Source organism: Chiloscyllium punctatum, chromosome 40 (assembly GCF_047496795.1).
Source record: "Chiloscyllium punctatum isolate Juve2018m chromosome 40, sChiPun1.3, whole genome shotgun sequence".
Classification (NCBI taxonomy): domain Eukaryota; kingdom Metazoa; phylum Chordata; class Chondrichthyes; order Orectolobiformes; family Hemiscylliidae; genus Chiloscyllium; species Chiloscyllium punctatum.
Genome location: NC_092778.1, coordinates 58,041,016 through 58,068,558, shown reverse-complemented (window position 1 = coordinate 58,068,558; position 27,543 = coordinate 58,041,016). Strand labels below are relative to the sequence as shown.

Genomic DNA, 27,543 nt, shown 5'->3' with positions numbered 1-27,543 from the left:
CTCAATTATCCAAACATCAATTATTCAAATTTTGGGTTATCTGAACAAGAACTCAAGGTTGCATGAAAACAGCATTCAGTTATTAGTTAAATGGCGTTATGGCATGCATTGCTGGATAACCGAGAAATGTTTGATAACCGGCACTAGTATTACTGCTTGTTTATGATCAGATTGATTATCCGAATGATCAATTATCCAAACAAAATACACCCTGTCCGTCCTGTCCGAGGTTTTACTGTATAGTGTTGGACTCTAGCTCAATCTACCAGCTTACTTTCCCTTATGTGTGAGCCGAGTCCTGTGTGTTCTTTTAATGAAGCAATAGGAGAAGATATTCGGTCTCAAATTCTTACTTTATTTTAGCAGTGAGTGGATAAAGTATACAGAGCTCTGGGTCTAGACCTTCCCATCCCTGACAAACAGCAAAGTGTGTCAGTTCACGAAGTCCGACCCCTATCCTGCCCCTGACTCAGTCTTTTATACAGTACAAAACGTCATGTAATCACAGAACATTGTGCAAGCATTGAGGTGTGGGTTGTCTTCTTGATTGACTGTTGACCTGACTCCATTCTCCGCCTTCTCGCGTTCCCGGATATCTGACCCCATGTGACCTTCTTCTGTAGGTGGTGGTGCGAAATAGTTCTTGTTTTTTACCACAGCTTACAACATGTCCTGCATCTGCACTCACAGGGCGGCAACACCCCCGCTGTCTGCCTCGCTCTCCCAGCTGCCACCAAGGCCGCCAGTACACACTGCTCTTTGTTAAAAGTCATTCCTATTGTGTGTTTACATCAGCATATCTTTACATGTCAGATCTACTCAGTACTTTTCCACTGTCTGTTCGTCCCCACAAGGGTTACATAACCCACTGTGTTAGTTAATGGTTAAGCATAGCATTGTGTTATAAGTAACTGAAACAAATATATCATTTAAATGCTTCTGAATGCTTCGTACTAAGGCATATATTTACAATAGCTTTTGCGTAAAGCATGTACTGTGCTCCATGTGATCTTTTCCAATTTCTTCATTGATATTAATCAAAACCAACTACTTCCAAATTGTTTCAAAATCCTTATTTTATGCCTGCAGCAGAAATAATTGAACTGAGAACAATTTAAAACATTAAGCATTCAGGTAAGGTTATCAAAAATAATTTAAAGCGTTTCATTTTGAAGTGGTTTGAGGCGATGTGGAAATGGTTGAAGAATTAATTGTGTGAGCTGTTACACATCAAAGCCAAGCCCCATATGTATCATATTTGGTTTTCAATTAATTCTTAAATCAGTGAATACTGTTATTAGTTTTACTGTGTACAATTTTTAATCTATAATAACCAATAGAGTAGGAACATGCGGGCTAAATAACTGACTTTTCTTTCAGAAATAATTTGCTGGAATATTATGATGCATGCGAAGGAGGACAACAATGTATGTCTGATTTTCTCCTGATCCAGTGGTAAATTTGTATCAATTAAAGTATAGTAACTAATCAATATTTCCTGGCAGTCTGGTTTTACATTGATGTGATTTGCAGTCACACCTGTTGAGTCTGCTCTGATCAAGTCCTTAGTGCATTGCGTTGGTTCTGTATCTGTATTTCCTGGCTGTTGTAATAGTGTGCCAACATGTTCCATGGACAGTCTGTAATTGGGCTCCATGGCAAAGCTAGCAACCTATTATAACATTGAACATAATGCTCTAAAAGACTCGAATGTAATTCTCAGCTTTGGAAGTGCAAGGTAAAAATGAAAGCATCTCGTCAACAGAATACATCGACAGTGTATTTTCGGAAAGGTTTTGGTTGTAATCTCATTTCATGTCCCCAGACAATGTGTTCCTAGTGCACACCATAAATTTCACGCCCAAACTTATAAATATGTTTGCCATCTTGGGGAGAATTGGTAAACTTCATCACATGATAGCTTCATCTTTGTATTATCACATCATCGTGCTACTCACAGAAATAGCATTGGTACATAGTCTGACAAGCTTTGAAGAATATGATCTGGCAGCACACTGTGAATCTGCCACAATCTGTTCGGTGCATCTATGCCTGAAGTATTCATTTAGCAAAATCTTGAGAGAACTGATGATATAGTGGGTTAGAACACACACTTCTTTCAGCTTCAAGAACTTGGCTGAAATATTAACTAGCATGAAAATACAGCAGATTTGGGTATTTGCCACTTACATCTGAGTTGTTGCAAGTCTGCGCGTCACAAACTGGCATGGAGTTACCACACTCAATCAGAAAGACCGCATGGATATTTGGGAAATGGAACAGTTACATGAGCTCAACAAACAGCAGTCTTCTGTAGCTATGGTTTAGCATGCTTTGATCGAAAAACTGAGGTTTATTATTCAATAGATGACGGTATTTCTTTTTGGTGTCCTGCACTGACATCCCACATAACATCAGCCAAACCTGCATTCTAAAGTAGGTATGCATGTTGTCTTAAGTGGAAGAAATCTTGACAATAATATTTTTCCCTCATTGGCCAACATTGATTTTGAAGCTGAGTTTTCTCTCCAATTGCCTATTTTGTCATGGAACATCAGGGAACAGATTTGACAGTTAAAATACATTTTGGGCTCAAACAAATTAAGACTAAAAGCATGCGTTTGCATGGAAAGAATTGTAGGATAATTGCACAATCCTTTTTTTAAGCTCCGTGCATCAAAACACTAGAAGAACAACAGATTATATTTAAGGAAAGTGGGAATATTACACCAGGGTCTTTCTCTGAATAGAAACAGAAATTGGCAATTTATAGAATGAGCTGCAGAAAAATAGCTACAGAAGAATCACTATTCTTTCAGATAATTTCTGAGTCTCCCCTTGCCCTTTGGGTTGCTTGACATGCCTAATGTGACAATCCTTCACTCTTTCTTGTATGGCTATTCCATACGGTCTCCTATTTTCATCTGCGTATAAAAGGACAGTTCACTTAATTGTAGCTTCTATCAGATGGCATTGTTTCAGAATTTTAAGCAGTTTGGGCAAACATTGCATCTGTCATCTCCCCCCTTGATGTGTCTCTGAATTATACCTAATTCATTCGACTTAGCCTTTTGTTAAAGATTAATTTCTTCTCAATAGGACCAAGTCTACCAATATAGGTCACCTGACTAAGGGCTCTTGTGATATAGTGGTAATGTTCCTATTTCTGGGCCAGTTAGCCTAGGTTCACAACCTCACCTGCTTTCAAGGACATATCCAAACACGTTAATTGAAAATAGCCTCAAGTCACATTGTTCGGTTTTATCTTCTGCCATCATTGCTTGCCAAAACACTGAACATTGGATCCTGTTTTTGTGGTTAAGTTCAAAGTGGGGTTGAGTATTCTTAAGGAATTTTCACCAAGAGGCCTAGCGGGTTGTCCCACTGACTCTTCCCAAACTTTTCATATGAGCTACCTCCACTGTCTCCAAGGCAACCTTCCCATCCTGTCCCAGCTCTATCTTACCACTGCACCACTCTGCACCACTCCCAGAACAACAGGCCAATCAGCAGGGAGTGGTGCAGTGCTCACGCAGGTAGTTGACAACTGAGCAAGTGCTAAGTGAGCAGCCCTGAATTGCAGCCTAGTCCAACCCTTCACCTAGCTCTCTACCTCAGTGGGCAAGGTGTCCTTGCTGCAAATCTTCAAAGCTAGTCAGTGAAGTGTGTGTCTGTGCTTGTATATCGGTGACCGTGCTGGATTGGCAGTATCTCTGGATGAGGGGGTTTGATGGCTGATTTCCCTTGCTTAATGGAGGTCCTTTGAAGCATGAGGCGAGCTGAATCCACAGTGTTACCCACCCTGGTTCCCATGTGACATCAAGCTCATTTGGCCAGTTTGGTCAAATAGGAAGCTGAATATTGACAAGTGAGCTTGCCATTAGATCAGATTACCTACACTGTGGAAACAGGCCCTTCAGCCCAACATACCCACACTGACCTTCCGAAGAGCAATCCACCCAGACCCATGCACCTAATGCTATGGGACAATTTAACATGGCCAATTCACCTGGTCTGCACATCTTTGGATTGTGGGAGGAAACCAGAGCACACCCACACAGGCAGTGGCCCAAGGCGGGAATTGAACCCAGGTCCCTAATGGTGTGAGGCTGCCACTGAGCCACCATGCCGTCGCAACACATTGATAAAGTGTTTAACAGGCAGCAATCCCCTTTAATTGGCAACTCACTAGAACTCAGAAAAGACTCACCACATTTCTCATGAGAAGCAGAAAAGATGGTGCAAAATGTTCTAGCGATGGAACTTCTTGCTCAATTCATTCACAAATCTCATCACAGCCCAGATCTTTATAAAATTCTTTTTTATTCATTCATGGGATGTGGGCCTTGCTGGCTGGATGGGCATTTATTGCCCATTCCCAATTGCCAAGAGGGGAGTTAAGAGTCACCCACATTGCTGTGGGTCTGGAGTTACATTTAAGCCAGACCAGGTAAGGACAGCAGATTTCCCAACCTGAAGGACATTTGTGAACCAAATGGTATTTTCCCAACAATTGGCAATGGATTCCTTGTCATCACTGGACTCTTAATTTCATATTTCTTTTGAATTCAAATCCTATCATCCCCAGAACATTCCCTGTGTCTCTGGATTAATAGTAAAGAGATAATACTACTACGATCATTGATTTTAAAAGTTTCTTGCTGTGGTCTATCTGTTCTTAATTTTACACACATTCACTTCACAGAACTGTGCTTCAAATAAGGCAGCCATGTTTGTTCTGCTTTTACTCAGTGACAGGCTCTTTCTTTGATCATTCTGCGTGAAGGGTATCTCCGGTGTCATGAATGACCTCTTATGTAAAGTTTGCACTGTCACGGGCTGAGGTTGGCACTTCCAATTGGTTTTGTTGTGCATGCCTTAAACCAGAGGCTTAATCAACACTTTGATAACTTGCACACTCTGCTACAAAGACACATTACATGCTGTTTATGTTTACAGTAATTATAGTTTGTCATAGATTAATTACAATACCCTGCTCAATTGGCAGGCTTGGCCCAATGCTAATACCTTTATTTGCTCACTTTGTGCATGCCTTTACAAACAGTCATGTGACACATTCATCCATTTTTCTGTAAGCATTATTGTAACAATTGGCATCAGAGTCAGAGATATTTTGACATTATCTGAGACATTGCTGTATCCAGTTTTGGTCCTCATGTCTTGTGACAAATATAAAGATTCTAGTATGAGTGTGCAGGAAGCCAAATGGATGGTACCTAAACTTCAACCTCTTACTATGAAGTTCAGGCTTATAGAATTGACTCCCTACAGTGTGGGGGCAAGCTATTCAGCCTTTTGAGACCACACCCACCACCTGAACAGCATCTCACCCAACCTCTGCATTTCCCACGACTAATCCACCCGACCTGCACAACTTTGGACTGCAGGAGGAAACAGGAGCACCCGACGAAATCCCACGCAGACACAGGGAGAATGTACAAACTCCACACAGACGGTCACCAGAGGGTGGGATTGAGGCCAAGTCCCTGTTGCTGTGAGGCAGCGGTGCTGACCACTGAGCCACCATGACACCCAGAGGATTATGTTTCTGCTTTATTTTACACTAATTAGACTTTTACAAGATAAGATACTTTTTTTATTCAAATCATAAAATGACTGGATAACGCACATAAAAAAATGTTCGTACAAGAAGAATACCAGCCTTCTCATCTGTTTGAATCCCAATCCATTTGTCTTTCCTCACAGCCTTTAAATAATTCTCTACAAGTGTTTTGTTAATTCCTTCTTAAAGTATTGCCAATGACTAACCTTCAATAGTAAATTTCCATGTGAAATAATTCTCTATCCTAATGGTGTTGGAAATTATTGTAAACACACAAATTAAATTAACTTTGGGGCTCCTCAAAAGTTTGAAAACCTAGTTAGACATGAAAGTTCAGCCTGCAGATTTCTACCCATCCTCTATTAAGAGCAGCTAGCTGGTCAGAATGGGACAGCACTAAATGTTATTAATAAGGCACAGTGGTAGTGTCCCTACATCTGGACTAGGTGACACCACTGCAATCCCACCTGATCTAGAGATGTGTAATAACATCTCCGAACAGGTTGATAGCAAAAATAAATATGTCAATGTTATTAATCAATTATAAACCACAACCAGATTGAGCACTGGAAATAACATTAAGAAGGAGAAGCCACATTCCTCTGCATTGATTGAGGAAGATAGCTGAGGGGCTGAGGGATCCCATGCCTACCCCAGAGTGCATGGGAGAAATTAGCTCAAAGCAGGCAGTAGCAGATAGCACCCACAGCACTGAATCATAACAGGGAAAATTAGTCAAACCCAATAGACTGTCAGTGCGGTTCCATAGCTAGCAGCCACTCGGCTCTCACATGGGACTCATTCCAAAAGATTGGTCGATTAGATGTCGCACATTTGAAAGATTGCAGAAAAACCCTGCACTGTATCAATTCCAATTGTCAACATTCACACAACAAATGCCTTGTACTTGAACATTGAGCTAAGTATTCCATTTGCCTGGCTACATTTTACAAGAGACCAGCCTACAATGACATTAAATGATGTCTCTCGTGAAAAACTGGTTTGTAATATGATGGTTTGAGCAACTTTTGCTGTTACAAATTTTGAAAGCCTTTTGGAACTGGTGTGTGTGTCTATGTGGGCTGTGCGTGTGTGACTGTGTTTGGGAAGTGATGTGCATGTGCGTGTGTGTGTGTGTGTGTGTGTGTGCACGCGCGCGTGCGTGTGAGTATGTGTGTGTGGGAGAGAATGTGTGTGCATGTGTGTGTGAGAGTGTGTGTGTATGTGTATGCGTGAATGTGAGAGTGTGTGTATGTGTATGCGTTAATGTGAGAGTGTGTGCATGTGAGAGTGTGTGTGTGTGTGTGTGTATGTGTATGTGAGAGTGTGCGTGTGCATGTGTGCGTGTGTGTGCGTGTATGCTGTCTTCTCTCTGTTGCATTGCTGACCATTTACTGTGAGACCCAAACTAATTGATTCCATCAGAACCTGGAGACTTGTCTAACTTAATGCTTCCCGACACACCCAACATCCCTTTTTCTAACATTGACATGCCCCTGAATATCCCTAGGAGAAAGTGAGGACTGCAGATGCTGGAGATCAGAGCTTAAAAATGTGTTGCTGGAAAAGCACAGCAGGTCAGGCAGCACCAAAGGAGAAGGAGAATCGATGTTTCGGGCATAAGCCCTTCTTCAGGAAATTTCATTAAGGAACTCACCCACCTCCTCTGGCTCCACGTTCCTTCATCCACGAGTGGACCCAATCTATCCTCTTGCTCCACATACATGCATAAAATGCCTTTGGATTTTCCTTAATCCTGTTAGCTAAGGACATTTCATGGCCTCTTTTAGCCTTCTTAATTTTTTGTTTGCATTCTTTCCTGCTATCCTTGTATTCTTCAAGGGCTCTGTCTCTCTTCAACTTCTGCAACCTTACATATGCCTCCTTTCTCTTTTTGACTAAGCACTCAGTTTGTCTTGCCTCCCAATGTCCCGAATCTCACCATCTTATCCTTCACTTCCACAGAAACACACTGGTCTTGAAATTTGATCAACTAGCGTTTTGAAGGATATCCACAGGCCAGCTCTGGATTTAACCTCAAACAGAGTGCCTTATACCTGATGACCAGACTTTTACCCACAGTGGAGAGTGTGTGGTGCTGCCAAAAGCCTATTTTCTGCCTCACATTGGTGATGCGCTCCTCCCAAAGTTTTGTGCACGTCCTGGCCCCTCTGAATCATATTCCAAAACATTCAGGTAATCTGTCCTGATAGTGAAGGGCATAAAAGATCAGTCAGCCCTGTTCCCAAAGAACATGGCCTCCCTCTTGCCTCGATTAACCCTGGCTCCCGAGACCAGTTTGAACTGGTTTCAGATGCTCATGAGTCTGCACACAGAGCAGGTCCAAGCAGAAAACGGGGACGCCATCCATGTACAGGGAGGCTTTGACCTGCAGGCCTCCGCTGCCTGGAATAGTCACTCCTCTCAGGCTTGCATCCTTCCTGATGGACTCAGCAAAGGGCTCTACCCAACACACAAACAAGGCAGGAGAGATTGCGCAGCCGTACCTGACTCCAGATCTGATCAGGAAGCTTTCTGATTCCCACCCATTGATTGAGACTGCACTAATGTTTGTGTAGAGCAGCCTGACCCAATTGTGGATTCCCTCCCCACAGCCCATTTTGGAGAGCATGTCCCACATGTAGGTGTCTGATATCCTGTCAAAGGCCTCCCCTGTTCTACACGTAGCAGTCATAACTATGAGGAACCCAAGGCTCTCAGACATCGTCCTGCCTGGCACAGCACAGGTTTGGTCAGGGTGAATCACCGATCCCAGAGCAGACCTAACCTAGTTGGCACTGGCCTTAGACAGGAGTTTGTAGTCTGCATTCAGCTGTGAAACTGGTTGCCAATTTCCTATTTCCCCCCCCTCCCCTTTCTGCTTGTAGGTGAGGGAGATGATACCTTTCCTCATGGATTTGGACATTCTACCTACCAGAAGTATACTGTTGTACAATTCCAGCAGGTCCTGATCATAAAGTTCCACAGAGCTGAATACACTTCAGCCAGTAAGCTTCCGGGAGTTTTGTTCTTTTCTCAGGACTTGAGGGCTTTGGTCAGCTTATCCAGAAATAATGATTGGTCCAGTCTCTCCCCCATGTTGTTGTTGAAGACCTCCATGATAGAGGACAGGGACAGCTGCGAGACTGCACTTCCTGTGGGCCTCATGTCACACAGTATGGCATAAAAGGATTTGCTGATCCTCAGGATGTTGGACTGAAGTGACATTACCCAGCCATCTTCGTCCTTCAGGTTGCTGAGAGTAGAGCTCTGTGCACCTTCTGAAGGAGAAACTTGAGTACATCTCATCCCGTTCCATGCTTTGAACCCTGGACCCTGACTTGCTGTTTCTTCACCTCCTGGAGATCCTCCATGACATCAACACTCATTGTCAGCAGCAGGAGGAGGTTCTGCACCTTTTTTGGCATTTGGACAGTGTCCCCCATCTCTCTCACCTTCTGAACACCCTTGTGGATAAAGAACCTCTTGATGCTCCCCTTGACTGTTGCCCACCAGTCTAATGGAGACTCAAAGAGGGGCTTCACTGTTCTCCAATCCGTGTAGTCTCTTTTGAGGTCCTCATGTAGTGTGGAAGATGCTTTTTCTTTCTAATGTCTAAGTTATCACAAGGAAAAGTGACATCACTTATCTTTTTACAGCCTTAATTGTTCATGTTATTGAAAAACACACCACGAGATATTTGAAGACAAAGTTAATCATTGGACTGACATTTTGTTTAACATTGTTCAAAAATCAATCAGCAAGAAACTTGATCTGAAGCTTATTACACAGTTAGATGCATGAATTTAATTGGTTAGCTTGCAGTTATTACAACTGGTCACATTCTCCATTGGCTTGCAAATCTACATGGGTTTATATATTCAGGGCTACTTGTAGGGATAGATTTCTGCTTCGCAGGCAGCTATTTGTTAACACCAAGAGAGTCAGACAAAAATAGTTGCTCTCTCCTAACCTTTGAAATATTGAAAAGGGCAAGTTTACAAAACTCCCTAAAGATCTAACCAACTGCTCACTACTTATAGAATACTGAACAGTACTTAGACACTTAAACTTCAGGAAATAAAAGGTCAGCTGTCACTTTGATACTGTATTTGGGGTGATAAACCTAAACTTATCCTAAATCCCCCAGGTAGGCCCATGGTAAGCCACACCAGAAACCTCTTTGCATCAATACAAAAATGGTGGAGCAATTGCAGTCTTCATGAAATTGACAGCAAGGAATTTGATACATGTTAGTGTCAATTTTTTCTGTAATTCAAATATATTTTTAATCCAGACTAGAAATTCTGTTTGAAACCGCAAAATACATGATAAGTAGTAATGGAGAAAGCTCTCAATTGCATTAAAAGAGAAATATTAGCCTAACTTGCAATTTAGTTTTATGGTTATATAATTCCGTAAGACAGCATTGATAAATGGCTCACACATTATAAATACTAGCCATTGTTTTATATTTGTGACTAGATTATCAATATACAGAGCCATACTGAGCCCATGCATAAAGTTTGAGATGTGCACAAGTGATGTTTATTAGAGGTAATTCTGGAGTGGTGCTGGTGGTACTCTCACGTTCAAAGCCAAACATTGTAGGTTCAAACTCCACATCAGAATTTTCAGCACATTACCCACATTGACTCTTTGACTGTTGCCAGGGAGTGTTGTATTGTTACAGGTGCTGTCCTCTTTATGAGATGCTAACTCAAAGTGCTGGCTCAGGTGGATGTAAAATTACCCAGGATACTATTGCCCTGGACAATATTTATCCAACAATCAATACCAGTTGGATAAAAATAGTGCTGACTAGGATTTTATAATGGTAAAGACAGCAAAACTTAAAGCATTCATTACTATTAATCAACTGAAGGTGATACCAATGGCAGGGTACATGATGGCCTAGAGATACTACCAAAGGATTACTAATCCAGAGACCAAGCTAATACTCCAGATACTTGGGCTCAAGCCCTGAACTCATAGGTGGTGGGATGTGAATTCAATTTAAAAAGAAATCTGACATTAAAACTCCACTGATGAAAATGGAGCCATTGTGGATCTTTAGAAACAACCCATCTGGTCCACTAATTCCCCTTTGGGTAGGTAACTGCCACCATTATCAGTCAGAGCTACACATAACTCCAGACTCCACAGCTGACTCTTAAATTCTCTCTGGGCAATTAGGGATAGGCAAGAATAGCTGGTCCCCAGCCCGTGACATCCACTTCCTGTAAATGAATATAATTTGGAGACCCTAATAGAATAAAATGGAAATCCAAACGTTTCTGTCAATGATTCTACATTTCTTGAGAGTTTACGTTGCTGAGGCCATTTTCCAACCTCATTCTATACTGCACTCAGTGCAAATCAATTCAGACAATCTTATATTGTTGATTTTCTGAAAATCGTTGCCATCATTCTTAAAGAATGCAGTGTAACTGGGTTTTTAGTAATGCACTGACTTCATCATTACTTTTGAATACCATCACTGGCTCTGAAAAGCTAATTTTGCGTTTAAGGGGTGCCACTTTTCTCTCTAATGGTAGAGGTTCCAGATATTTTAAAGAAAGCAGAAAAAATGCTGCTTAAATCATTATGCGTCTTTATATAATCGTTACGGAGAATCATAGAGCTGTACAGCATAGAAGCAGAAGCTACAGTCAAACTCATCCATTCTGACCAAAATCCTAAACTAAACAAGTCCCACTTTCCTGTGCTTGGCCCATATCTTTCCAAACATTTCTTATTCATGTACTTATCCAAACAGTTTTAAATGGTGTAACTGTACCCACACCCACCACTTCCCCAGCAGTTCACTTCACACAGCAGCTCTGACCAAAAATGTAACTCCTCACGTCCTTTTTAAACCTTTCTCCGCTCACCTTAAAAGTATGCCCCCCTAGTTTTGAACTCCCCCACGCTGGGGAAAATATATTTGCTATTCACCATATCTATCCCCTTATGATTTTGTAAACCTCAACCCTCAATGTCCTACACTCTCGTGAAAATGTCCCACATTACCCAGCCTCTCCCTATAACTCAAGCCTTCCATTTCTGGCAGCAACCTGAGAAGTATTTGCTGTACCCTTGATAATATCTTTCCTATAACTGATGACCAGAATTTGACACCATACTCTGTTTAAAATATATATTAATAATGAAGGATATTCAGAATTTTAACCTTCCTGACTTGCTGTGATTACTTCAATGTGATTTGTTCCTTATCTTGTTTGCTGTCATTACTGTTGCTGCATATGGAGACATTCATTAATATAGCTCCCAAGTTAAACTATGACTGAGGATGGAGGGAAACCATCTTACAGAGATCACTACAAGTTGCTGTTTTCAGGGAAAAAGGGAAATGTGTTTATGAGTGGTTAGTATCTCATTGCAGTTAGTCGAACCTTGCATTTACTGAAGAGGCCAATTATAGGCCAACCTGTTGGACTGGAGACACATGCAAGTCAGGTCAGGTGGGGATGGCACATTTCATCCAGTAAAGGCTATTAGTAAACCAAAAGGATTTTTACAACAATCATGGTGCCATGAGACTAGCTTTTATAAAATTCAAATCCCACCATCTGCCATAGTGGGATTTGAACTGTTGACCCCAGAGCAGTGACCTGAACCTCTGTATTGTGAGACATTACCACCACACCATTACCTTCCCAAAAGCACTGTGTGAATTGCTGCGAATGTTAAGAATGCTATGTAATGCAGGTTCTTTGTTTTCCTCCAGTGCGCCATCAGAATTTATCACATAATTTAATGTTTGAACAGTAATAAAGTGTACCGATTTGTCAGATAATTTATACAGCTGAAATGTGACATGCAAAGGGAGCAGAGAACAATGGAGTTGGCATGGTTTCCATTGTAGAGGACTCATGGAATCTTAAACACTTGCCTTTTTTACATCAGCCTTTTTTGTTGATGAGGGTGGATTAGCCGCGCTTTGTCATTTTTCGTTATATCAAGCATATAATTTCGTTACTGTGGAGTTTGCATCATTCCAATGTGTTTCTATTGATGTTTTACAGGAGCTGTTTTAAAGTGAGAAAAGTCTTACAGAGACAAAGCATGAGATTGCAGCCATCATCTCTCTCACATACAGGGTCAAGGGTAAGGTGGGCTACTCAATGTAACCACTCAGTACAAAAACCACACTTCTTCAAATTATTCAAAATGGCAGAACACTTCACGTAAAGCTAGCATCCATTTAAAAATCTGCATGAAATTACAGGATCGCTTTTTAAAAGTTCTTCCATGGGATTTGAGGAGAGCTGATGGAGCAGACATCTGATGCACACCCTACTCTTTCTTCTTGAACTAAAGAGAAAGGGATTTTTAAATTCCTGTGCTGTAAAATTTTTCATTCTGGCACATGTCTCCATTTGAATAAAAACTCCATGAAGTCATTTATTTGCTTTGCCTTCAGGGCATTAACAATAATTTGATTCTCAATCTCACTGTGATTCTTCAGATGAGAATTGCATATAAGTAATCCTTAGAGGCATGGCATTCTAACCAGACCTCCATCAATAAACGCATCGATTTAGATCCTATCTACCTTCTCTTGAAAATAAGATCCGGAAATGACATAGACCACCTTAAGAAACCAAGACCTATAAATAGAGAGGCGATACATACCACCAGTGCTTCACCGGAGACTCTCACTGTTGACATTACCTAGTATGGTGATGAAACGTCTGAAATTAAGCCTTCCAGCTCAGCGAGCTAACTTATGTGCTTGTTATTATTTGCTTCTCAACTCCATGAATCTGTAGCTCATGGTACTTTTGCCAAACAAAAGTCTATCAACTTCAGTTTTTAAATTTTCAATTGATCTAAGTTCAAACATTTTTTGGGGGCATATGACTGAAGATTGTGTGAAGAAGCAAAAACCAGAATTTTCTGGAAAATCTCAGCAGGTCTGGCAGCATCTTTGGAGAGGAAGCAGAGTTAATGTTTTAGGGCCAGTGGCCCTTCCTCAGAAGAAGTCCTATCGGAAATGGCAATGTGTGAAGAAGTGCCATTTGTAAAGTCCAGTTCTTTGAACATTATGCCCTTGAACAAGATGTCTCCAGCAAATAAAGTAGCTTCTGTTTATGTTTCTCTCAACTCATTCAACCATCTTGAATACCTCTGAAATATCACTGCTTAATCTTATAAATTCAAGAGAATACAAGCTTGTACTGTCCAATCTGTCACTACTATTTCACCTGATTTAGCCAATATCCTTCTGATGAATGTGGACCTCACTCTATCCAGGGACTCTGTCCTTTCTGATGTTTGATGGTCGGAATTAAACCGGAGCCAAGAAAGAATTTATGTTTGTAGAGCATCTGTCTGTGCCCTCGTGGTATTTCTAGGAGCATTCCAACCAACAGTTTCTTTGTGAACTCCAGTTCGATGTAAACTGGACAGGTGTGGCAGTCATTTTATAAGCAGCAAATAAATCAAAGCTGAGATAGTGCATTAGGAGAACGATTAGACCACTAGGCCCCATCAAAAAATTCTACTATTTAATAACATCACTGCTGGTTTGATCACACCATATTCCTGTTCATCTTTCATCATTTGCCTCATCAAGAATAATCTACCGCTGCCTAAAAGTGTTTAAGGATTCTGCTTCCACTGCCTTTTGAGGAAGACTCCTTATTATCTTTGTTTTAAATGGGCAAACCTTAATTTTGAAACAGTATTCCCCCCCAGTTGTAGAATATTAACGTATGTAATGTGTTAATGTGGCACACATCACCTATGGGTTATTGCAGCTCTATCACTAAGAGCCGTCCTTGGGATCTCTGGCAGCTGACTGGTGCTTTCCCCGGAAGAAAGCACCACTCATCATCTTTCCTGTCAAGGAAGAGAGAACGTTTCAGTTTGCCAGCACCCCCAGATTTGCCCAGGTGCAGAGAAACATTGACTGTAAGTATAATTGGAAAGCCAGAATTTTTTAAAAATATTCATTCACAGGATGAGGACCTTGCTGGCCAGATAGCATTTGCTAGAAGAAAGCGAGGCCTGCAGATGCTAGAGATCAGAGTCGAGTGTGTGATGCTGGAAAAGCACAGCAAGTCAGGCAGCATCCGAGGTGCAGGAAAATTGATGTTTCGGGCAAAAGCCCTTCATCAGGAATGACTGAAGGGCTTCATTAACGAGAATCCAGAAAAAGTATATTCCTGTTAGGGTGAAAGGAAAGGCTGGTAGGTATAGGGAATGCTGGATGACTAAAGGAATTGAAGGTTTGGTTAAGAAAAAGAAGGAAGCATGTGCAAGTTATAGACAAGATAGATCGTGTGAATCCTTAGAAGAGTATAAAGAAAGTAGGAGTATACTTAAGAGGGAAATCAGGAGGGCAAAATGGGGGCATGAGATAGCTTTGGCAAATAGAATTAAGGAGAATCCAAAGGGTTTTTACAAATACATTAAGGACAAAAGGGTAACTAGGGAGAGAATTGTGCCCCTCAAAGATCAGCAAGGCGGCCTTTGTATGGAGCCACAGAAAATGGGGGAGATACTAACTAAGTATTTTGAATCAGTATTTACTGTGGAGAAGGATCTGGAAGATATAGACTGTAGGGAAATAGATGGTGACATCTTGCAAAATGTCTATATTACAGAGGAGGAAGTGCTGGATGTCTTGAAATGGGTAAAGGTGGGTAAATCCCCAGGACCTGATCAGGTGTACCCTAGAACTCTGTGGGAGGCTAGAGAAGTGATTGCTGGGCCTCTTGCTGAGATATTTGTATCATCGATAGTCATGGGTGAGATGCCGGAAGACCAGAGGTTGGCAAACATGGTGCCACTGTTTAAGAAGGGTGGCAAAGACAAGCCAGGGAACTATAGACCAGTGAGCCTGACCTCGGTGATGGGCAAGTTGTTGGAGGGAATCCTGAGGGACAGGATGTACGTATTTGGAAAGGCAAGGACTGATTAGGGATAGTCAACATGGCTTTGTGTGTGGGAAATCATGGCTCACAAACTTGTTTGAGTTTTTTGAAAAAGTAACAAAGAGGATTGATGAGGGCAAAGCGGTTGATGTGATCTTTATGGACTTCAATAAGGAGTTCGACTAGTTCCCCGTGGGAGACTGATTAGCAAGGCTCAGAAAAGATTTACAATGATGTTGCCAGGGTTGAACTATTGGGAGAGGCTGAACAGACTTGGGCTGTTTTCCCTGGAGCGTCAGAAGCTGAGGGGTGACCTTATAGAGGTTTACAAAATTATGATGGGCATGGATCAGGTAAATAGGCAAAGCCTTTTTCCTGGGGTCGGGGAGTATAGAACTAGGCGGCATAGGTTTAGGGTGAGAGGGGAATATTTAAAAGAGACCTAAGAGGCACCGTTTTCACACAGAGGGTGGTACATGTATGGAATGAGCTGCCAGAGGAAGTGGTGGAGGCTAGTACAATTGCAACATTTAAGAGGCATTTGGATGAGTATATGGATAGGAAGGGTTTGGAGGGATATGGGCCAGGTGCTGGCAGGTTGGACCAGATTGGGTTGAGATATCTGGTCGGCATGGACGGGTTTGACCGAAGGGTCTGTACATCTCTATGATTCTATAAAAGGCTTATGCCTGAAATGTTGATTCTCTTGCTCCTTGGATTCTGCTTGACCTGCTATGCTTTTCCAGCACCGCACTCTTGACTCTAACTGACATTGTACACAGGAACAAGGAGACCCATTTAACTCAACAGTAAACCTCCCATTTTCCTTGTGGGTTTAACAAATTTTCACTCTCTCAATGACAAACTAAAATCACCCCAAAGAAGAACAAGGAAAAACCTCCAATGTTAAGTGAAAACAGAAATGACTGACAGCCTGCCGTAAATGATACACTTTCTCAGGAACCATATGTAAGTGGAAGTTTAAGTTGAACAGGACAAAATATACGTCACCCCAGGAGTCCCTGCAGGAAACATTCTCCAGCCTCACTAGCACTTAGCTCCTGGTGTTTGTATAGATGGGAATGAAGATTATGACCATGCTCCTATATTTGTATCCTTCTTGTAATTGACTGTTCTCCAGCAAGGAAGGAAGGAGATAGTCATCATTAATGCTTGCAAATGTGCAATTTAAAGTGAAATTGTGAAATTGGTTTGTGGAGGGTGGTGAAGGAATGAGGAAGGGAAGGAGATAATATTGAAGATAGTAGTAGACATACCATCTTGGATTAAAGGTAAAAGGAGGTAGAATGACTTTGGTTGTAAGTTTGCTCGCTGAGCTGGAAGTTTTGTTTTCAGAAGCTTTGTCACATGCGAGGTAACATTATCAGTGAGCCTCCGGTGAAGCACTGGTGGTATGTCCCGCTTTCTATTTATATATCTTGGTTTCTTAAGGTGGGTGATGCCATTTTCTCAGAGGATGGTAAATGGGGTCCAAATCAATGTGTTTGTTGATGGAGTTCTGATTAGAATGCCAGGCTTTGAGGAATTCCTGTGTGAGTCTCTGTTTAGCATGTCCCAGGATGGATGTGTTGTTCAGTCAAAGTGGTGTCCTTCTTTGTCTATATGTAAGGATACTAGTGATAGTGGGCCATGTCATTTGGTGGCTAGTTGGTGTTCATGCATTCCAGTGGCTAGTTTTCTGCTTGCTTTTTGATGTAGTGTTGATTACAGTCCTTGCATGGTATTTTGGAAATGATATTCATGCTTATAGGGTTGTTTAGGTTCATTAGCCGCTGTTTACGTCTGTTGGTGGGTTTGTGGGCTAACATGATGCCAAGGGCTCTGAGTAGTCTGGAAGTCATTTCAGAGATTTTTTTGATGTAAGGTAATGTGGTGGGGGTTTCTGGGTGCATTGTGTCTGTTTGTTTGGGTTTGTTGTTGAGAAATCATCAGACTGTGTTTATTGGATACCTGTTCTCCCTGAATATGCTGCATAGGTATTTTCTTCTGCTGTTCGTATTTCCTGGGGGCTGCAGTGTGCTGTAGCTCATTGAAATAATATCCTGATGCAGCGCTGTTTGTGGGTGTTGGGATGATTGCTTCTGTAGTTAAGTATTTTGTCTATGTGAGTTGTTTTGCTGTAAACGCTGGTTTGAAGTTCTCCATCATTCTACTGTGACATCTAGGAATGGGAGCCTGTTATCATTCTCCTCTTCTTTTGTGAATTTTATCCCGTAAGGATATTGTTGATGATGTTGTAGATTTCCTCTAATTTGTTCCGTTTTGTGATGATGAAGGTGTCATCCACATAGCAGACCCAAAGTATAACATCAAAGACATCTCTGAAATGACGTCCAGACTACTCAGACCTCTTGGCATCATGGTAGCCCACAAACCTTAAACAGTGGCTAATGAACCTAAAAGACCCTATACAAACAACCAGTAAAACTAATGTCATTTACAAAATATCATGCAAGGACTGTAACAAACACTACATCGGACAACCAGGGAGAAAATTAGCCACCAGGATACATGAACACCAATTAGCCACCAAAAGACATGACCTACTGTCACTAGTATGCTTACATACAGACGAAGAAGGGGACCACTTTGGCTGGGACAACACCTCCATCCTGGGACAGGCTAAACATGACATGCACAGGAATTCCTAGAGGCCTGGCATTCTAACCGGAACTCCATCAACAAACACCTCAATTTGGACCCCATCTACCATCCTCTGAGAAAAAGAACTGGAAATGATATCAACCAACTTAAGAAACCAAGACACATAAATAGAAAGCAGGACATAACACCAGCACTGCACCAGAGGCTCACTGATGATGTTGCCTAACATGGCGACAAAACGTCTGAAAACAAACCATCCAGCTCAGCGTGCAAACTTATCACCTGATCCACAGCCTGAGCTATAAATCTCCTCAAATATCATGTGTTCGAATGAAGTATTTTACAGTTATTGAAATGATTAAGAGAGTGTTAAAAAACTGGGATTACAGCTTGTGCAGGGTTATGCAGATGGCAGTAGGAAATTGAAGTTAGGAGTCTTACCTTAGCAAGACTAGTTAGGTCAACTTCTTCCTACATTGCAACCAGGTTATTGCCATGATGATTGTGGAGCTGATCCATTATGCCAGTACTGCTATTACTACCCAACAGGTTAAATTATAACTTCCTGTCACCTTTTGTGAAGATTTTGCCTTAACCTTTGACCATTTCCTTTGCCAAGGTCAGAAATGTTATCATCAATATCAGACACTTATAAAACTAATTAGGAATTCAGGAGAATCTTATCCTAAAAGGCTTAAGGAATGTCGAAACTGCTAACATAAGAAGAAAAAAAACTTAAATGAGAGAAAGGAAGAGAAGGATGGGTTGGAGGGTTTGAGAAAGGATAGATGGGAGGAGAAATATTAAGATAGACATAGACCTGATCAATGTAAACAGTTGGTAAAGACTGTCAAACGGATTTCTTCTGATAATTGACTGTGGTTGGTGGGAGGTTACAAAGCGTTTGTTGCAACAGTCCTTTTACCTGGACTTTTCAAAAACGTTTTGTGATATCTGCTTGCAACCAAAGTGTATTTGTGCATTTCCTCTTCAAAAGGCATAGTACGTTTTTAAAAGGGTTATAGATACAATGCTCCCCTTGTGCCTTTCCCCATATATAAGGTGGTCTCTTTCTCTGTCTCACATTCACACCTACACACACATATTGTTAAGGGTTACAGTTCCTGTTTTTTGAATGTTGAAATGCATACAATGCTTCTCATGTAAAATTGCCTGTGAGATTTATTACTCTCTTCGTTTAACACTGAAATGAACTGCTTTATCATAACTCAGAGGGGTGGTGCTCTGCCGTTAGTGGAAGCCATGATTAGGAGGAGCCAGTGTTTGGCCAGAGTGGATGAAGAGAAAAATAGCACAACACCAGGTTATAGTCCAATAGATTTATTTCATGGAAAATTATTGGAAGCGATGCTTAGCATTTGAGAGAGAATATCTGAAAGAATGCTCTCCAATATGTGTAGCAATGCAGCAACATATTAAACTGCTCAGTTTACATGACCAATGTGTTTACTGTAATGTAAGCAGTGTGAAATCAGGTCTAATCTAGGAAGAAATGGGTTCCAAAATTGGGTTCAACTACAGCTGTCAAAGCCACCAGCAATTTACCCAAGAAAGTCACCGTTAGGAGTTTCCTACATTAAACCATTTATAACTCTAGTGATGAACAAACCACAAACATCGTCATCACATGTTCTGACAAAAACAAACTGTTTTATTTCCATTTCAACAAGGTATGTTTGATCACACAAGACAACTTTCTTTCTTCACGTTTTTTGCAAATAATAACTGTTAAGAGTGAGGTTGGAGAAAAGCACTGGATATCTCTCTCTAATCCCATTACTCCACAAGGTACAACATAAAATCAAATCCTTTACCCAGCTACTGATACATACTTTATATTGGGCTTGAAATAAAAAAAATCTATTGAGCAGGTTTCTTTAATAAACAACAGAAATATTGATTTATAGTGAAAATGAAAAGTAGTTGACAAAGATGTGAAGCTAATTAACATGATATTTGAAACATTAAAATACAAATTATCTATCCTTCTAAATATCCCAACACACACACACACACACACACATAGCAGGTAATGAAAACAAAATAAAGTTTATGATTTCTCTGCAGAAATTCACTTAGAAAAAAACACACATTTTGGCTAATAATTGTTACTTCTTGAAGGAAAAAGGATGGAGTGTAGAATATTTCAATGATGAATGGACTGGTGCTCTGGCATGTGAACAATAGACATGCAAACTTATCCCTGGCATCTTTGCAAATACAGTCATTCAGGAAGTATTAAAAAATTTCCCTCAGAGGTTTCTTGCAAGAACAGCTCAATCAGTGTTCCAGGTAGCACACTGGATGCACAAAGAAGGCTGTTACAGAAAATAATAGCACCCAGCTGGGTAGCTTCTTCCTTTCACCAGCCTGGACATCAAATCTCCCAACAACAGCATTTGAAACCCAACTCAAATAGAAACTAGCTCTCTGACAGTTGTAAAACCCAGGCAGGTAATCTCCTGCCAAAACAGTTCAGCAATTAGCTGAAACAGCATGATTTCTAAGTATGATGATCTCAGCTGACATTATTACAGGACAAGTCATATCCCAGGCCAAAATCTGGCTTGATAGGTCTTTTTTTTTTCCAAGTTCAATAATAAATTATATCATTTTAACCATATAATCTTTCACTGAAATGTAAACATGTAATGCCATAAATTTGATTTTAACAATAAAACAGAAATTTATTATGCAAAACAAAGGAAAAAAAAACACTGACAAAACTAACAAAATATATTACAAGTTTAAAGATTTCAAAACACATGGTAAAATACAATCCTAGTAAGACCAACATTAGTCCTTTATAGTATTCACACTGGACATTCTGCTTTCTATCATATCTATGCAGCTTAATTTATTTGAGGCTTCAATATTCCACCTTTAGAATCTGATAATTTCTTCCTTAAGTATTCATACAACTAAGGTTAGACTTTCTCAGCTTTGAATAATCCCTTCAGGGTTTTAACCAACCACTTTAGGTTTGCTTTTAAACTAAATTCCTTATATTGAGGTAACCCATTTCTTCACAGTTCTAAAACAGCCCCTTTTTTCAGCAGCAAGTGTCTGACACATCCAGCTCCAGCCAAGACTTCTGTGAACAGAAAAAAAAAAGGAACTCTGGCTGTTTATCCAAAGCTAAAAAAAAATATTTTTCTACCTGAAGCTGAAAGCACAACTGTTTACTTTGTTGCCTTGTAAAACTCACCCAATATAGGAAATTCCACATGACTCTCCAGGAAATTTCTGCCTCTCCAGTTGTGTTTCAATCAATCACCATACCTCCAGAATACATACAAGTTAAACGTTAAACCACTTAATTGACACAAATCAAACCTATGCATTCAAACTCCAAACCCTAACATAAATTATTTTATAATATATAAAAATCACACACTGTATATCACCCAATAAATGCTATAATGCCCAAAGTGATTTTTTTTTGAAAGAAAATAAATCCAGGTTTCCACAGAATTTGAATGAACTAGAACAATTTCTCCACAATCCTCCCAAAATCAAGTATTCAACATCATGAAGCTTTCATCACAAACACATCTTCATTTAAAAGAAACATTGCCAGTTAATTTCCCTGTTGGAAGAATACATGGAAAACATTAAGATGCAAAAGTCAGCTCTTGAGGCATATCTGTCATTCTCTTCTGGTTGTTTCTGTAAATGTTACTACAGAGCAATTACAGCACAGAAACAAGCCTTTTGAGCCCTACAGAACTTGTCATTATTGATGTTCCACAAGAGTCAATTCTCAGCCTCCTTTTCCTAACCTGCTCAGAACATCCTTTCTCCCTCAAGTGCTTTTCCAAATTCAGTTTAAATACATTTCTACTATTCACTATTCAACTACTCCCCGTGCTAGGATAATCTCAACAATATTATGCCATTTACAAAATAAACTGCAGAAATTCACCAAAGATCCTCAGACAGCACCTTCTAAACCCAAGACAGGCACAGGCAACATTACATGGGAACACTACCACCTGCAATTTCCCTCCGAGCCACTCACCATCCTGACTTGGAAATGTATGACCATTCCCTCACTGTCACTGGGTCAAATCCTGGATCTCCTTCCTTTTTGGCATTTTGAGTGGACCTGCACTAAAATGGACTGCAGTGGTTCAAGAAAGCAGCTCATTACCACCTTCTCCAGCGCAACTAGGAACGGGCAATAAATATTGGTTCAGGCAGTGATGTGCACATCCTATAACGAATGAATGAAAACAATGGCATTTTTAGTTCAGTTCGTTTCCATGGGATCTGAGTGCCACAAGCAGGGTAAGCACTTATTGATCACCCCTAGTTGTCCTGGAGATTGATGAAGGGTCCCGATCTGGAACGTTGATTCACCTGATTCTCTGATGCTGCTTGACCCACTGTGCTTTTTCCAGCTCCTCACTTTATTGACTCTGGAGGCTGTCTACCTTGTTGACTGCTACTGTCTATGATGTGTAGGCACATCGATAGTGTTAAATGAATGCCTGGCGGTTTGTCTATGTTTATAAGTATTACATTTATGAAATCTAATGCCATTTGCTCTCTTCCATTCCCCAAAAGATTTTTTTGTTTAGGCTGATTGACAATCTTGCTGAAAAATCCTTGTCATTTGTTTCCAGCCTTATTAACTCGACGAAAACAGCGTTCCTATCAGAGATCGGTGCACATATCATCTCACAATGGAGCAATAATTTTTTAACCAACGGATGCAAATAAACAACCTAAAACATTGAACTGCCCTATTGACTGGCTGTAAAACATGCTGGGCTAGAGCTATCAATAAAAACCAAATATATTTGACTTAGCATTAATTCAATATTGCTGGGATCAATACTGCATGTTGTAAATGCACATAGTTGATGAATATGAATTTCTCTGTTACTCTTGTTAAATAAATTTGGTTTGAAATTTTTGTTTCTTGCTTGGTCATTGAATGTAGAAAATTTCTTTTTCTGCGGATATGAGGTGCTGAAGGCCACAATTCTTTCAATGTTGAGGTGTGAAACATCAAGTCATCAGACCCCTTTCTATTACTCATTACTTTCTGTAGCTTATCCATTGGAGTCTTCCTGACTGTGGCTGTAAGCTCAGTGAGGGGAAGCAGGTAGTTGGTTCAGGGAGAGAAATCAGAGGAGAATGGGCAAAGGACTTGCTACTTATGGGGTTAATGAGTATTGGTTCTGAAAGGCTTAACATGGGAGCCTGCACTAAAATCCACCCAAGGTGCTGATGATGATGCCCAGTGTGGGAAGGGGAAAAGAGCAATCTAGCTTGAGATCTCGATGGAGACAGATATGTCACCACTGTCTCCTGATTTACCTTCAGACACAGTAACAAAGACAATATGACTTACACCCATTGCTATCATTGCAATCAACCACGTCTTGTTAAAGTAATATTAACATTACACTGCTTCACATCTCACTACTGTTAAGAAAACAGGCCCTTAGACCAAGCACTGGAAGGGGAGGAGACTGGTGGACACCACAGAACTTGGGCTGCTGCATTACCCTGGATGACATTATTCTAATTTAGTCAGGCTCCATTTTGTTATGTTAGTTTTCGTTAACCCTTAATTTGCATTTTTCTTACAGTGCTGTTTACCAGAATTGTGTTTGCTTAAAGGAGTAGAAAGTAGAGGGGAAAGTGGCATTGTCCCTACCCCTAAACCAGAAGGCCTGGGTTCAAGTCTCACCTGCTCTAGGGGTGTGTTCATAACATCTCTGAATAAGTTGCTTAAAAATATCTGGGAGAGGATGGGGCTCTTGAAGCACAGAGGTAGTGTCCCTCCCTCTCGACCAGGAGAACCTGGTTCAAGTAAAATCAAAACAGAATATTGCGGATGCTGGCAACCTGAAATAAAAACAGAAAGTACTGGAAAAAGTCAGAGAAGCATAGAATATGTTCCATGTCTAGTGACACACAATTACAACATTTAAAAGACATTTGTATAAGTTCGTGAATAGGAAAGATTTATCGGGATATGGGCCAGGAGCAGGCAGGTGGGACTAGTTTGGTTTGGGATTATGTTTGGCATGGACTGGTTGGACCGAAGGGTCTGTTTCTGTGCTGCACGACTCTATGACTCAGTGGCACTTCTTCAATTCACCCTCAAAATGTTGAGCTTTTTCTCTTTCCACAGCAGTTGCCAGACCTGCTGAATTTCTCCAGCATTTTCCTTTCTCATAGCAGATTTTCTGCATCCATGTTATTTTACTTGCTTGCTACTGCTCAATTCATTGCCACTTTGATGAACAGGGATCTGATGAGAAATAAGTCATTGTCCTTCTTCTACACTTTCAAAGGACAGCTTCAGAACAAGACTGGGGAGATCTGGGTGCAATAAATTCTCAATTTTGTAAGGCCAGTTTGACACAGGCATTAAACACTTGACATACAATTGACACATTCATCCAAAGAATGTGTTAACAAAATAAAACTTCAGTGACAGTGTGTTACAGATGAAACAATGAATGGATCTGTAATGGGTTTGTCAATATAAATGACTTTCTTGACAGCAGTTTTCCTCTGAAACTACTGACTATCTAACTTTGTTCATTGCAGATTTGACTTCTTCCAGACAGAGGTGATGAAGGGGCCAAATGGAGGGTCAATTCAACCATGACTCAGCCTCAATAGTGGGGCTGGCCACTATTGTCAATGTACAACACACTCTGGTGCAGCATGGGGGCTCAGTGGTTAGCACTGCAGCCTCACAGCACCAGGGACCTGCATTCAAATCCCGCCTCGGGTGACTGTCTGTGTTGAGTTTGTACATTCTCCCCGTGTCTGCGTGGGTTTCCGCCTACAATCCAAAAGATGTGCAGGTCAGGTGAATTAGCCACGCTAAATTGCCCACTGTGTTAGTTAGGGGTAAATATAAGGTGCAGGAAATGGGTTACTCTTTGGAGGGTTGGGCTGAAGGGCCTGTTTCCATCTAATCTACTGTCAGAAGAAGGAAGTTGCACTTTCTCCCTGATGTTTTTACTTAAAAATTCCGTGTCCTCTGTATCCTGCCCCACTAGCTACCTGACTAAGGAGCAGTACTTTGAAAGCTTGTATTTTCAAATAAACCTGTTGGTCTAAAACCTGGTGTTGTGTGATTTTTAACTCAGTCCAGTCAACACTGGCACCTCCACAACACATTGGTTCCCTGAAAGCTGAGCAGCATGGTCAATCAAGGTTGTGGAATGCAGTGAGTTCTCTTGGAGGCTCCTTTATTAATCAGAGTATAAAAGGCTGAATGGAACAGGACTTTTGTTGCAGTAGTATGTCCAGACTGTTGTACACGAGCCATTGTTCTTTTTTTTCCCAAAATTGATACTTGTAGTGAGTCACAAATGTGCCTTTGAGCACCTCAGTTTGGCAAAAAATGCACGAGGTTCGCATTATAAATAAAGGCTCCCCAGTGTTCCAGGGAGAACGAGACAGCATGAGCCACTTCACTGGCTTTACCTTCTGCTGAAAATAGAAAAATCGAGTGCATATATCAGGGGAAGCATTTATTAAACTGAATTATGCTAAACACTTAAGAGAAAACTTTAATTTGAGCAGTTCTTTCAAATCACTTGACTTGTCAAACTTAGTTTTGACGCACTTAAGTCAGTCTGGGATAAATCCAACAAATTACCGAAGAGAAAGATTCGCATTTTTGCAGATCTCAGGACATCCCGAGCGACGAAACTCTTCTCAAATATATTCCAGGAATGTGCAGCGGTCAAGATGTGCACAGCAAGCTTCCAGCATTCTGAGAACGCCAAGCTAATCTGTTGGTTGAAGGGTAAAAGTTGGCCCAGATACTGGAGATAGGTTCCTAGCACTTCTTTGAAATAATGCCACAGTTTTTTTTTAATTCAACTGAGAAGGCTTTTAGATTAGTGCCTCAGTGAGACTTGAGATAAATATTTAGGTGTCTGTACAGACGCCTTCCTCAGTATCATTTTGGCAATCACTGCAAAGGAACAAAATAGATATTTGCAGAGGTCTATGGTGGAACAGGTGATTGTAAGGAATCTTGTGTCTGGAATTGAGGTACAGGTAGACAACCCTTTACCTGAAATCTGGAAAGCTCCAAAGTCTGAAGGGTTTTTTTGTGAAGATTTTTTCTCATTAACAAGGTTGCTTGGCGTGCAAACAGTTAACCCAAGTTGACACCCACTCGATGCGTGTCACTCAGATGCGATGCGACGTGTGGGGGTGTGGCCCAGCACCAGCAGGCCTCAATTTTGTTTCAGGGCCCATTTTACTCACAGTAAACCTGTTCCTTGGAAAGATTTTTAAAAATTTCATCATCAAACTGCTACTTATTCTGAAATTCGAAAATCAGCTGGTCCTGAGCATTTCGGATAACAGATTGTGCACCTGTATTTCAACATGGAATAAGGTAAAATTATCTCTTCGTTACTAAAAACAGAACAGTCTAGTTATGGCCTGATGATTCCACTAAGAGGAAGCAGGGAGAAGCGCTTTATTTGGGTCATTTATGTTGAACCAGATTGATTGTAACTATTTTCACTGAAGGTGAAATACTCAACAGTGGGTTTGATGTACATGATTTGCTTGATGAGAGGACATTGAATTGATCCTCTTTGTGTGCCCGCATCTTGTCAAGATTGTTAATTTTTCTGTATTTTTGATTGTGTACTGAAACGGGAAAAGAACGGTCTTAAAAACCAAGGATTGTGGATGGATTTGCTACACTTTATAAAGGCGAATGATTGATGCTCATTGTAAGTGGTGCTTACACTGCTGCCTTTTCAAGCAATGAGGGAAGGTTTCTGCAGTTGGACAGGTGTACGTACAAAGTGAGTTTCGGCTGGCAGCATGTAGCTGCTTAACCTGTGGAATGTTGTCAATATCAAGGCCTTTTGTCTGTCAACAATGACGCGATTGGCTTTCAGGTACCTGAATAGCTTGTGGGTGTCAATGATATGGCCAGAAGCCTTCTGACCTCTCCATGGAGTAAAAGAAACACTTAATGCCCAAAGAAAGCCAGCTTATTTTCCCTCCCCAGTTGCTGTAAGCATCAGCTTTTAATTAGCAACTAAACTGCATTGTAATTTGTGAACCAGTTGCTCTATGGAGAAAGTGAGGACTGCAGATGCTGGAGAGTCAGAGTCAAAAAGGGTGGCGCTGGAAAAGCACAGCAGGTCAGGCAGCATCCGAGGAGCAGGAGAGTCAATGTTTCGGGTATAAGCTCTTCACCAGGATTGAGGCTTGTGGACGTGGGGACTGAGAGATAAATGGGAGAGGGTGGGGAAGGACGGAAGGTAGCTGAGAATGTGATAGGTCGATGAAGGTGGGGGAGAAGGTGATAGGTTGGAGAGAGGTTGGAGCAGGAAGATGGGAAAGATGATGGACAGGTCAAGAGGGTGCTGCTGAGTTGGAGGCTTGGGACTG

General features: G+C 41.0%; 1 long non-coding RNA gene across 1 annotated transcript; it reads left to right on the top strand.

Moving 5' to 3' along the window:
* Positions 1-959: 959 nt before the first annotated feature.
* On the top strand, positions 960-23,005 carry LOC140464646 (uncharacterized). Its single transcript, XR_011954957.1, has 3 exons — positions 960-1,134; positions 12,634-14,524; positions 22,764-23,005. It is a non-coding gene; the product is annotated as an uncharacterized lncRNA (long non-coding RNA).
* Positions 23,006-27,543: the final 4,538 nt, after the last annotated feature.